We start from the raw sequence: 11731 nt of genomic DNA, 5'->3' as shown, positions 1-11731 counted from the left end.
TATGTAAATATTTCATACATTTTTACCCAGAGAGATTATCAAAGGAAAGTAACAAGAGATTTAGAGAAAAAAAATCAATTTAAAGAGATGCTCTATAGTATTAATCATTTAAAAATTATGAATAAAAATAAAAGTACTTTTTGTACCTATCAGGATAACAAAGATGAAAAGTGTAAATAACAGCCAGAACTATTTAGGATTGGCAAAACAGATATTTTCACATTCTATGGAAGACATGTAAATTGCTGGATTTTTTGAGAAGATCATATGGCATTACCTGTTAGTGTATTCATATCGTTTGGTTCAGAAAATCCACTTTTAGGAATTTATCCTACAAAAATCCTCTTTTAAATATACAAACATGCATGCTTAAAAATTAATTGTGGCAATAGTTACAACACAAAATAATTACAAGTGAAACATCAAAAAATATTGGAAACCTGAAAATGACCAAATCTCTACCAATGGAAGAAAAGATAGAAATATTTGAGTATAGTACTTTCAAACAATAAAATATTCCACAGATTTAAAGAGAAATAAAGAAGCTTTCTTTGTATTGACAATAATATGTCCAAGATACATTAAGGGAGAAATTATCTTGCAACAAAGTTGTAATTGTTTTGTAAAAAATATATGTTAAGTGTATATATGCACCATCAAATTAATGAAAAGTACTAATTAATACAAATTAATGAAAAATATTAATAATATTTTTAACTGGGAAGTAGAAGAGAGTGACTTTCCCTTTTTTGCTTTTATGTATTTATGAATTTTCTATAATGAAAATGTACTATTTGTGTAATAAAAAGTTAAAGATTGAGAATGTATTTTCATCAGAAATTATTAGGGTCTGTTAGTGGAAGTCTAGGTTATATAATATCCAATACATTCAGTATGCTGTAAATTCTTTTTTAGCTTCATGCAGTATAGATTAAAGTGTAACTTCAGAGAAATTATATGTGACATTTTAAATGGGTGAGGCCACACTTTGGTGGCAGTGGAAAGTGTATCCAAAACTACTTTCAAGAATTGGCATTACTTCAGAAAATAAAAGAAAAATAAATAGGAAAGTGTAAATCCATAAAAGAACTTGAATAACCAAAGCAACCTTAGAACATATCTGGATGCATCATTCTCCCTGATTTCGAACTACATTGCAAGTCTGTAGTAACTAAAACAGTATGATATGAGCATAGGAACAGATACATTTGTCAGTGGATCAGAATAGAGGGCCAAGAAATAAAGCCACATATGTATGGTCAATTAATTTATGACAAAGATATACAATAAGGAAATAACTTTTTTTTCATTTAGTGGTGTTGGGAAAGCTGCACAGCTATATAGGAAAGAATGAAACTGAACCACTTTCTTACACCACATACAAAAATTAACTCAAAATGGGTTAAAGATTTGAACATAACATCTGAAACCATAACAATGAATCTTGGAACACTGAAAAAATACAATAAAGTTTAAATAAAAAAATAATTTAAAAAACATCTGAAACCATAAAACTCCTAGACGAAAACATAGGTGATAACTCCTTGGCATAGGTCTTGGTATTTATTATTTTTTTTAGAATTTGACACCAAAAGCAAAAGTAACAAAAACAAAAATAAATAAGTGGGACTGCATAAAACTAAAAATCTTTTGCACAGAAAAGGAAACCATCAACAAAATTAAAAGGCAATCCACTAAATTGGAAAAGCTATTTGCAAATCATATATCTGATAAAGAGATAATATCCAACATACATAAAAAGCTCATACAACTCAATAAGAAAAAGCCAAACAATCTGATCAAAAAATGGACAGAATATTTGAATAGACAATTTTCTAAGGAAGACATATGGATGAACAACAACATATGAAAAGATGTTCTGCATTATTCATCATCAGGGAAATGCAAATCAAAACCACCTTACATATGTTAGAATTGCTATTATCAAAAAGAGTAGAAATAATGAATGTTGGCAAGAATGCAGCAAAAAGGGAACTAAATGCACACAGTGAAAATGTGTACTGTTGGTGAGAATGTAAATTGGTGTAGTCACTACAAAAAAACAGTATGGAGGTTCCTCAGAAAATTAAAAATGGTACTACCATGTAATCTAGCAATTCCCCTTCTGGGTATTCTTCTGAAGAAAACAAAAATACTAACTTGAAAAGATACATGAGGGACGCCTGGGTGGCTTAGTTGGTTAAGCAGCTGCCTTCGGCTCGGGTCATGATCCCAGCATCCTGGGATCGAGTCCCACATTGGGCTCCTTGCTCCGTGGGGAGCCTGCTTCTCCCTCTGACTCTGCCTGCCACTCTGCCTGTGTTCACTCTCGCTCGCTTGCTCTCTGACAAATAAATAAATAAAATCTTTAAAAAAAAAAAAAGAAAAGATACATGAACTTCCATTCACTGTACCATTATTTACAATAGCCCAGATATGGAAACAGCCTAAGTGCTCAACAATGAAATAACAGGTAAAGAAATTGTATAATATCTATGTACAATGGAATATTATTTAGCAATAAACAAGAATGAAGTCTTGCCATTTATGATAACATGGATTGAACTCAAGGCATTATGCTAAGTGCAGTAAGTCAGACAAAGAAAAATACCTTATGATCTCTTTTATATGTATATTGTATATATATATTTATATTGTACATATATGTATGTATGTATAAGTATGTATTATATTTATATTATATATATTTATATCTATCATCTATTTTTTTTTGAAGCACATACATTGTGATTGCCAGAGGCAGAGGATGGGGGTGGGCAAAATGATTTAACTGTTCAAGTTTCATTTTGTTTTTACTTTAAATGAAGTGAATACATTTTTTTTAAATAGGGAAAGGTAGTCTTTTCAACCAGTGGTGCTGGAACAATTGGAAGTCCATATGGAAATATGAACCTGATCACAGATATTACACCTTGTACAGAATTAATCTAAAGTGCATTATATACCTAAATGTAAAATTGAGGTAAATTGTAAAATTGTAAAATGTAAAAATACTATAAAAATTCTACAAGAAAACATAGAAGAAAATCCGTGTGAACTTGGGTTTGGGATGACCTTTTAAATAAAACACCAAAAAATACAATCTATTAAAGAAAAAAGATGATAAGTTTAACTTTGTTAAACTTAAAATCTTTCATTCTGTGAAAGACACAGATGAACTTATAGAAGCTCTTGGTTTCTAGCAGTATTCTTCAGATAAAAGGAGCCAAGTCCCTTTGAAGAAAAGCCTAGTTCTAGGACTGGGATAGGTACATACAAAATAAACCTGGAGCATATTGTAGTGCTACAAAGTAGGAAGAACTAGAAACAAAATGAAGCAAAATGCCATGCACAACTGTGGGAGAATGTCAAAAGACACAGAAGAAACTGAAAGAGCTTTTTATAGACAAAGGTGGAGTAGTTGGAGGGGCCAAATAAGTAATATAGTATTGGATTATAGCAAACTATAAGATAAATATCCATAAACCCATATTAAGGTAAATAAGTGATTAAATAAGTAAATAAATAAAAACAAATAGAGAAGAATAGCCCAATTTCTTTTACAAAATAATTCCAAATAATTTATATAGATACTCCCTCCTCAATGTGTGGGGAATGGGCATAATTCTCCACTCCTTAAGTGGGACCTGTGTATAGTGACTTCCTTCCAAATAGCACATTATAGAATGGAGGAAAAAGAGTAATTTTATAGTGAATAAATCAGACAAACACTGCCTCTGGCAGGTGATCACAGTTTATATCAGTTTATATGACAGTGATATCATGTTGTAGCATGAACTCTTGCTATGATGTGATGAGAATATCATCTTACCTTCATGGATCCTCTCCCCAAAACCCATAACTCCAGCTTAATCATAAAAAAAAGAAATCCCAATGCAGATTTGTTCTACAAAATGTCTCTCCAGTACTCCTCAAAAATCTTTAAGATCATCAAAAACAGGGCAAATCTGAGAAACTGTCATAATCTAGAGAAGCCTAACAGGAAACACATCAATTGAATGTAGGAATCCTAAATGAAATCTTGGAACAGAGAAGCATTAGGTAAAATTAGGTAAAGTCTGAATAAAGTATGAATTTCAGGTAATAATAACATGTAAAAAGGGTAAAGTATAAATCCCCTAGACTATGTAAATCCGATGCAGGAGAAATGCCAATGGTCTCATTAAGATGTGAATGATGGGGAAATATCATGTTAGACTTTCCAGTGAGAAGCTGATTGAATAAAGAGGGTTTGGAAAATAACCCCAAACCCACAGAGACCTACTGACCACAAGACGTTGAAAGTGGAAAATGTTAAGAGAAAAGCTGGTCTGTTCTCTGGAAGAAAGGGTCAAGGATAGGGTGAGGGTCAGGGATGGCTGTTGCATACATAGCTTGGTAATCAAAAATACTCATTTGACATTCAACATTGACATTTTGAAGCAGCCTTGACATAACAGCTACATTAAATCAGCCTTGTTAAAACGTCCTGCTTTCCTCTGAGAGAAAGGGCCTCTGCAAGGGAAACTAGCATTAAGGATGACAATAAGCATGCCTTGAGAGACTTGGGATTGAACAGAGACCTATAATAAGAAAACCTACCCAGTAATTAGAGTAATATTTGCCCAAATTCTGCCTCTTGTGACTAGGAAAGTACAACCATTTCCTTAACCAGTTTGATGGAACTGGTCATAGGCTTATCATCAGTTATTTTTTATAAAGAGATAAAAAATAAGAACAATAATATAAATACATGGAAGCTACAGTGGAGTGCTTTCCCAAATCCCAAAATAATTTGGAAATAAGCATACAACCTGAGAGTTTAAGAAAAATAATCTACTGGGGCACCTGGGTGGCTTAGTTGGTTAAGCATCTGACTCTTGATTTCATCTCAGGTTGTGAGATTGAGACCCACACTGGTCTCCATGATGATCATGGAGACTGCTGAGGATTCTCTCTCTCCCTTTCTCTATGTCCCTCCATTCCCCACTAGTGTGCACACACTCTCTCTCTCTCTACTGAGGAAGGAGAAGGAGAAGGAGAAGAATGAGAATGAGAATGAGAATGAGAATGAGAATGAGAATGAGAATGAGAATAAGAATAAGAATAAGAATAAGAATAAGAATAAGAATTACCTACTGGCAGTGTTGATTGTTATCTAACTCCTGGACTAAAGATGGAGATAATCACTACGTGTATTACTGAAGGATCTGTGTTTCAGTTCTACAACCAAAGGGAACCAGCAGTAATCTTATGGTGGCAGGGCTGAAATGCACCTGCATTTACTGAGAAAAATCCAAATCCAAACTGTCCGGGAGACACAATAAGAGCAGTAATAAGCGGCAGACATCAGAAATCATACAGAAAATGTAGAAATTTTTGGAGGGAAATGAAGGAATGGATGGCATAAGTTTGACTCATGAGGTGGTAGAACTTCAGAAATATTCAAGACGGAAAGGAGAGGTAGAATGACCCAAACACATCTAAGATATTGTGGATCTCTGGCCTTTAAGGAGAGGGCATCTGCAAGGGAAGATGACCATAGTAAGCCCCATACTATACAACATCCTTGTGGATCAACACAGGCCTGTAGTGAGAAAGCCTACTAGGTAATCAGAGGAAGCCTGGTACAGAGACAGTAAGCAGAACTTTATTGTGAAGGACTATATATTCAGGCTGATAAACTCCAGTTCTCGTGGGGCCACTGATCACTAACAGATGACCAAGCAACAGATGGGATAAAGATGTATCTGCAGATACCTTCTTGGCAGGAGATTCAGAGACCAGAAGGTTCTCTGTTAATAATGTTCTCATACTATATAAGACTTCACATTCCAGAACTTTGGCACAGCTCCAGGAAATTAGAGGAAAGTGATGTAAGAGAACTGTATATCCATCTCGCCCAACATGGGCGATATGATCAGACTGACAATGAATACACAAGATGAAAATAAGGTTTGCCTAAGAATAAAATAAAGAAGGTGTAACATCTTTTTGGGAGACTATGAAAGCAAACTTTTTCCCTCTAAATCTGAATTAAAATCATTTTCAGGAAGACAAGCAATTGAAAACTATACAATATGATGTAAATAGTGCCTAGTCAGTTTAAATGTTAAAGGTGGGATTCCCTAACTTGAGAGCAAAAATTATAGTGGTGTGATTAGGTAAATCTTGGAATAATGAAGGAACAAAAAATTATATCATTATTATCTCTTAATTTTATCTTATTCTTCTTTTGACATTCAAAATTCGAGGTTCTTTCTAACATTAACATAATATTAGCCACACTTACTGTCAACTAGAAAATGAATCTAAAGGTTATTTGTGTTTGCATTATAGAGTAGCAACAGAAACAGGTGGCCGATCTGGAATATTACTTCTGAGTGTTGTTACTACACCGAAGAGTTATTTATAGCAGTGGTGCCAAGCATTAGGAAACGAAAATTTCTGTTTTTCGCCTGTTATTGTTTAGTATCCTGAACCCTTTCCTTCACTTGTGAAAAGATAATAACTTCAGCTTCCAAGAGATACTGATTTACAAGATTTACAAGTACCCCAATGGAAACTCAGCATCAGCTTACTAACCAATAGTAAGGAACCATTTGTAACATGAATCAGTGAGATGACAGGCACTGGATTGAAGACTAAGAGCCACATTTCTCAACTCTTATTTAGGATTTGAGCATTGATTGCTTGGATATGCAGTTACATGTATTTATGGACTATACCATCTGCTAGATCAGGGTTTGTAAGTATGGCCTGTGGATCAAATTCAGCCCACCCTCTGTTTTTATAAATAGTTTTATTGGAACACACTGACAATATTTTAACATTACAACAGCATTGTTAAGTAGTTGAGGCAGAAACTACATAGCCCCAAAAGACCAAAATATTCACTATCTGGCCTTTTACTTAAAAAGAAGTTTGCCATTCCTCAGGCTAGATGGTCAAAGTAGATAGAAACCAACCAATATAATTCTTTCAGCAGGTCCACTCCTGCTGAAATTCTGTATTAGGTCTTCTGTTCTTTTTGCCTATCCTCTATTTTTCTGGAATTGTTTATACAAGCCTAGGGACTAGTATCTTCATTCTCAATGAATTAGTCATCTTAGGGATAATAGGTTTAAGAGATTAATATAACCCTTATTTCTTTCTGAAGAATATTTTATTTATTTGTTTATTTATTCATTGATTGATTGTTTTTTTGGCATGTGAAATTTTATTATTATCATGTTTTCATCAGCAAAATTTACGATCTTGGTCTTTCCTTTTGGCCTTTGCATAAGGGCAGAAGAGAGACATTAGCTACTTTAATTACCCTAAATGAACTCCAGGAATGTCACCAACAGTATGATCTTTGTGACCAAATCCAGCAACCAGAACCTCATCCTTTTCCTCAATAATATTCAAACAACCATCATTGGGTACAAAGGCTGTGATTTTTTTTTTTTTTTTTTTTTTTTTTTTTTTGCCATTCTTGATCATGTAGACCCTGACACACTTCTTGATGGCAGAATTTGACTTTTTGGCTTCAACCCCTATTTTTTCCAGCACAATTTCCTTTGCATAGGCAGCGCCTCCAAAAAGTGTTGATCTTCAGAACTGTGCTCAAAAGGGCTTTCTTGTATTGTTTATGATGCCATTTTTGATCTCGTCAGCAGCTACGGAGCTTTCTGGAAGTACTAAGACCAGGACTCTTGCCCATCCTGCCAGCACCAAAGGCCTGAGTAAAGAGCTCTAAAGAATATTTTTAAAAGTAAGCAAACAAAAATACATCATATCAAATCTGGATGAGAAGCAATTGGATGTGGACATTCTGTCATTGTGGCAAGCAGCATCAAAGTCACAGATATGGATGACTGAGACCTGAAGACTCTAACAGAATACAAATATCTAGGACAGAAACAAGCAAAACTGCTTCTTGATGAGGATGAGAAGGGACAGGATCTTTGTGACAGAAGCTTGAAGTGAATGATGGGGATGTACCTTAGGACTTTGTAGTTATCTGGGAGAGATGGTGTTTCAGATTATACTAGTACATTTAGAGAAAAACACAAGTTTGTGAAGGCTCTTAAGATTGAAAATTTATGCAAGGCTTTGCTGGACCTTGAGCTTTCTGGCTCACTCCATGAAAGGGCCTCTTATACACAGGGGCCTCTCAGAAGGGGAGACACCAGCTGTGAGTTATATTTTAAAGTTCTAGAAAACAGGCTACACAGAGGGTCTCTGTTTATATTATGAGTCACAGAAGGGACAGGTGGTGGGTCTGGAGCTTAATATCTGCAAATGATGTCTCTGACTGCCAGGATTGTTCAGAGGAGTTGTTTGTTTGTAGGAGTGAGTTTGGAAAAGAAATGAGGAAATGAAAAAGATTCTTTCTCTCAGTGACCATTTTAAATACTGGATTCTTTCCTTGAATTTGTTAAGGAAAAATGGTACCAATATACAAGGGCTGTTGTAGCAACTTAAATTCATCAACAAAATATGAGCAGAAACTCCAGTGAAAAGAACTGAATGCTAGATAGTACCAGCATTGGGAATAATAAAAGAGTGAATAAATAAATGAATGAATGAATGATGGGGGCTATTCTGTATAGGGAAAAACTAAAAGTAAACACTCTATTTTTCTTGAATAGAGCATCCAAATTCAGATTAACTGCTTGGAAACTTCATTATCTTGTCCTTAAATCTCTTCCTTTTATTCCTGGATTTATATCTCTAAAATGTTATGTGCCTTTTGACAGATGTCTTAGCTTGTCACCATAAGATCTATCAACATTTTGTGGGTTCATTCCTCACTCAGCAAGACTGACATCAAGGACACATTATACATAACTGACAAGGAAGTCAAGCCAAATACAATTTGCTATATCCATCTAAATTTTGCCTTAACTGTTTTGACAAAGTTCTGAATTACAGAACAAAAGAGAAATTTGGCAAGACTGGCAACAACAAAGAAAGAAGAAGGTACAGCACTGCTCTATGTAGAAATCCACACACATGTACACATATTCACACAAACATAGAAATAAACAGAAAAACTTGTTTTGGACCTCCACTCCCTATACCTTACTGCTGGTGGGGCCATCATCATCCAGCCCATTTTTAAACCAGGGGCATTTGAAGAGGAACAAGGAGGACATGTTCTACAATTCTGATGAGAAAATTCAACCTTCAATGTAAGCTACAGGATAGTAATAAAGACAGAGCTATTTCCTCCAAATTTTGGCATCTGTTCTAGGTAGATTTATGAAGACCCATTGAAGTATCTGACCCATACTTAGCTCTATTTCAGTTAAAACATGTTTTTAAACCACTTCAAACCCCTCAGATTGTTTTTCAGACGGGGGGGTGGGAGGTTGGGGTACCAGGTGGTGGGTATTATAGAGGGCACGGCTTGCATGGAGCACTGGGTGTGGTGAAAAAATAATGAATAATGTTTTTCTGAAAATAAATAAATTGAAAAAAAACTTGCTTTTAAAATTTGAACTAATTTATGAGTGTAGAATGGTTAGTGAAAAACATTAAGTCTGAAATGTATTTTACAACTCATTTGGCTTTGCAGTTGTGCTAAACTGTTGCCTGAGATATATAACTGGCTTTTGACTGATTAGGGCCATCTTAGTCCAAAGAACTCCTTTCTGCAGTGTCTGTCCCAGCAGTCCACTTCCAGTTCTTGAGCAGGCCAGATGTTCTCTTGAATTCCGTAACTTTGCTCATTGTTACCTCTGCATGCTGTGTCTTATACCCACCAGTACTCAGTGTTTTTTATTTCTTGGTAGTGTTGATAATGGTCATGTCATGTTTTTCATTGGGCTAAGAAGCTAGGGCTAGACACTCCAGGAACTTGAATTAGCCTCATGCCAATGTTTTGGAATGGAAAGAGCACCAACTGGGGAAATAGAAAGGCCAGTTATGAATTCTAGGTTCTGTCACTTATATACTACTATAATATTCAATTAATGAAATGTAAGAATGCTCATCTAAAGAATTGAGATAATAAATGTTGCCCCTTAGGCTTACTTTAAGTATTAGAGAAGATGGCACATGGAAATCTGCTAACACACTAACAAGTACAGTTCATATGAGTTTTCTTAGTTCTGTAGAGAGCAGCATCCATGTCCATCTGAGTCTCATTTGTGTTTTATAAATGTTTGTTGACATTTCATAATTTCCATTTGAGTGACCAATATGCAGTGTTTTGCTATTCATACAAATTCATTTCTGTTAAAATAATTCCTTGGCCTTAACAGATCTTCCCAGCTGAAAACCCAGAGTGTTTGTCCAGCTTGGGTCTTAAGGATTTCCACAGCACTCCAGGATAGTTAGGTAGGCTTCCCAATTTCATCTTGGTGATCAATCCAGGCTGAAAGAAGAGAAGTGACTCACTGAGGGTCCTATGCTCAGGGTATTTCCAGTCCTGGAAACCAGGCAGCTCTTCTGACCCTCTCTCTAGCATCCTGCCAGCAGATTTATCACTGTAGCTTTGTGCTCCTATAGTCTTTCTGGGGCTAAAAGGATAAGAGTGTCAACCATATTTTGGACTTTCCCAATGTTTACCTTTAGGTATAGAAAAGGGAGAGGTGGGAAATTCAGACGAGATCGGGTGCGTTCAGGGTGGTATGGCCGTAGACAGAGGTGGGAAATTCAAAGGAAAAAGAATGAATATTCTTCTCCTAGTTGAACTCAACACACAAATAATTCTATTAGATTGAAAGATATGAAATTACTGTTTTTGTAGGTCAAAAATGACTGAACATCAGCAATTTCATGTGGTTTGGTTAAATATAACAAATAATGTACTGTTTCCTACATAATGTAAATGTCTGTGGTTTTCCTTTTGTAGCCATTCCAAATGCTTTTAAACATATAGTTGTTCAACTGCATTTATGGAAATGCTATCTCTGCTATAGAATAGAGGGAATGGGATGAGAAGTAAACTTCTGCTGAGTACCTAGTATGGGCCAGAAACTTTGTTAAGCATGTTACCAACTTTTTCTCTATGCTCTAAAATGCACAGTAGACACCAGTATCTCTTTAAATATTCACTTTTTCATTAAGTATGTGCTGTGAAGCTCAGAGAAGTTAGTTACATTTTCCAAGTTTACACAGTCAATAAAAAGAAGAGGAGGTGTTTTAACCCAGTTGTGCCTGACTTAAAGGCCTAATCTCTCTTCACACTGCCATATGGCTTTCCCTTTAGGGTAAACTTTTATTTTTGTTATTTTTATTGTGTTATGTTAGTCACCGTAAAAATACATCATTAGTTTTTGATGCAGTGCTCCAAGATTCACTGTTTATGTACAAAACCCAGTGCTCCAAATGCAGGGCCAAAGTTGATCTAAACTTGTTTGGTATAGTTCAAATGGAGTCATAGACATTCAGTTGGTTAGTAGTATCTATCTTCTTCAAATGGGACTGCGTAGTAGGGAGTTTGCTATAGGAGTTTGGAATTTAGGAGAATTAAGTTATGGGATGAAGTTATGGAATTGGATTCCCCTTGCCTGGCACATAATAATATCCAATAGGTATTTCTTAAGTTAATGAATTATTGGAAGAATTATAGATTTTGAGAGTCACCAGCAGTAAAATCAAATGTGTGTCCATCTAATTTTTTTCTATGTATATACATTTTTAAACTGTTTGAGATCATACTATATAAACTGTTTCATCATCTCTTTAGAAATAACTTCTATTTGATTTTTAGTGGGTATAAATTTCCAGGATATAA

General features: G+C 35.0%; 1 pseudogene; it reads right to left on the bottom strand.

Annotated features, from left to right (window-relative positions):
• Positions 1–7249: 7249 nt before the first annotated feature.
• LOC122897173 lies at positions 7250–7705 on the bottom strand (annotated as a pseudogene).
• Between the last annotated feature and the right edge of the window lie 4026 nt (positions 7706–11731).

Source organism: Neovison vison, chromosome X (assembly GCF_020171115.1).
Source record: "Neovison vison isolate M4711 chromosome X, ASM_NN_V1, whole genome shotgun sequence".
NCBI lineage: Eukaryota > Metazoa > Chordata > Mammalia > Carnivora > Mustelidae > Neogale > Neogale vison.
Note: the sequence above shows the minus strand (reverse complement) of the source record. Positions and strands in the feature narration are given on the sequence as shown.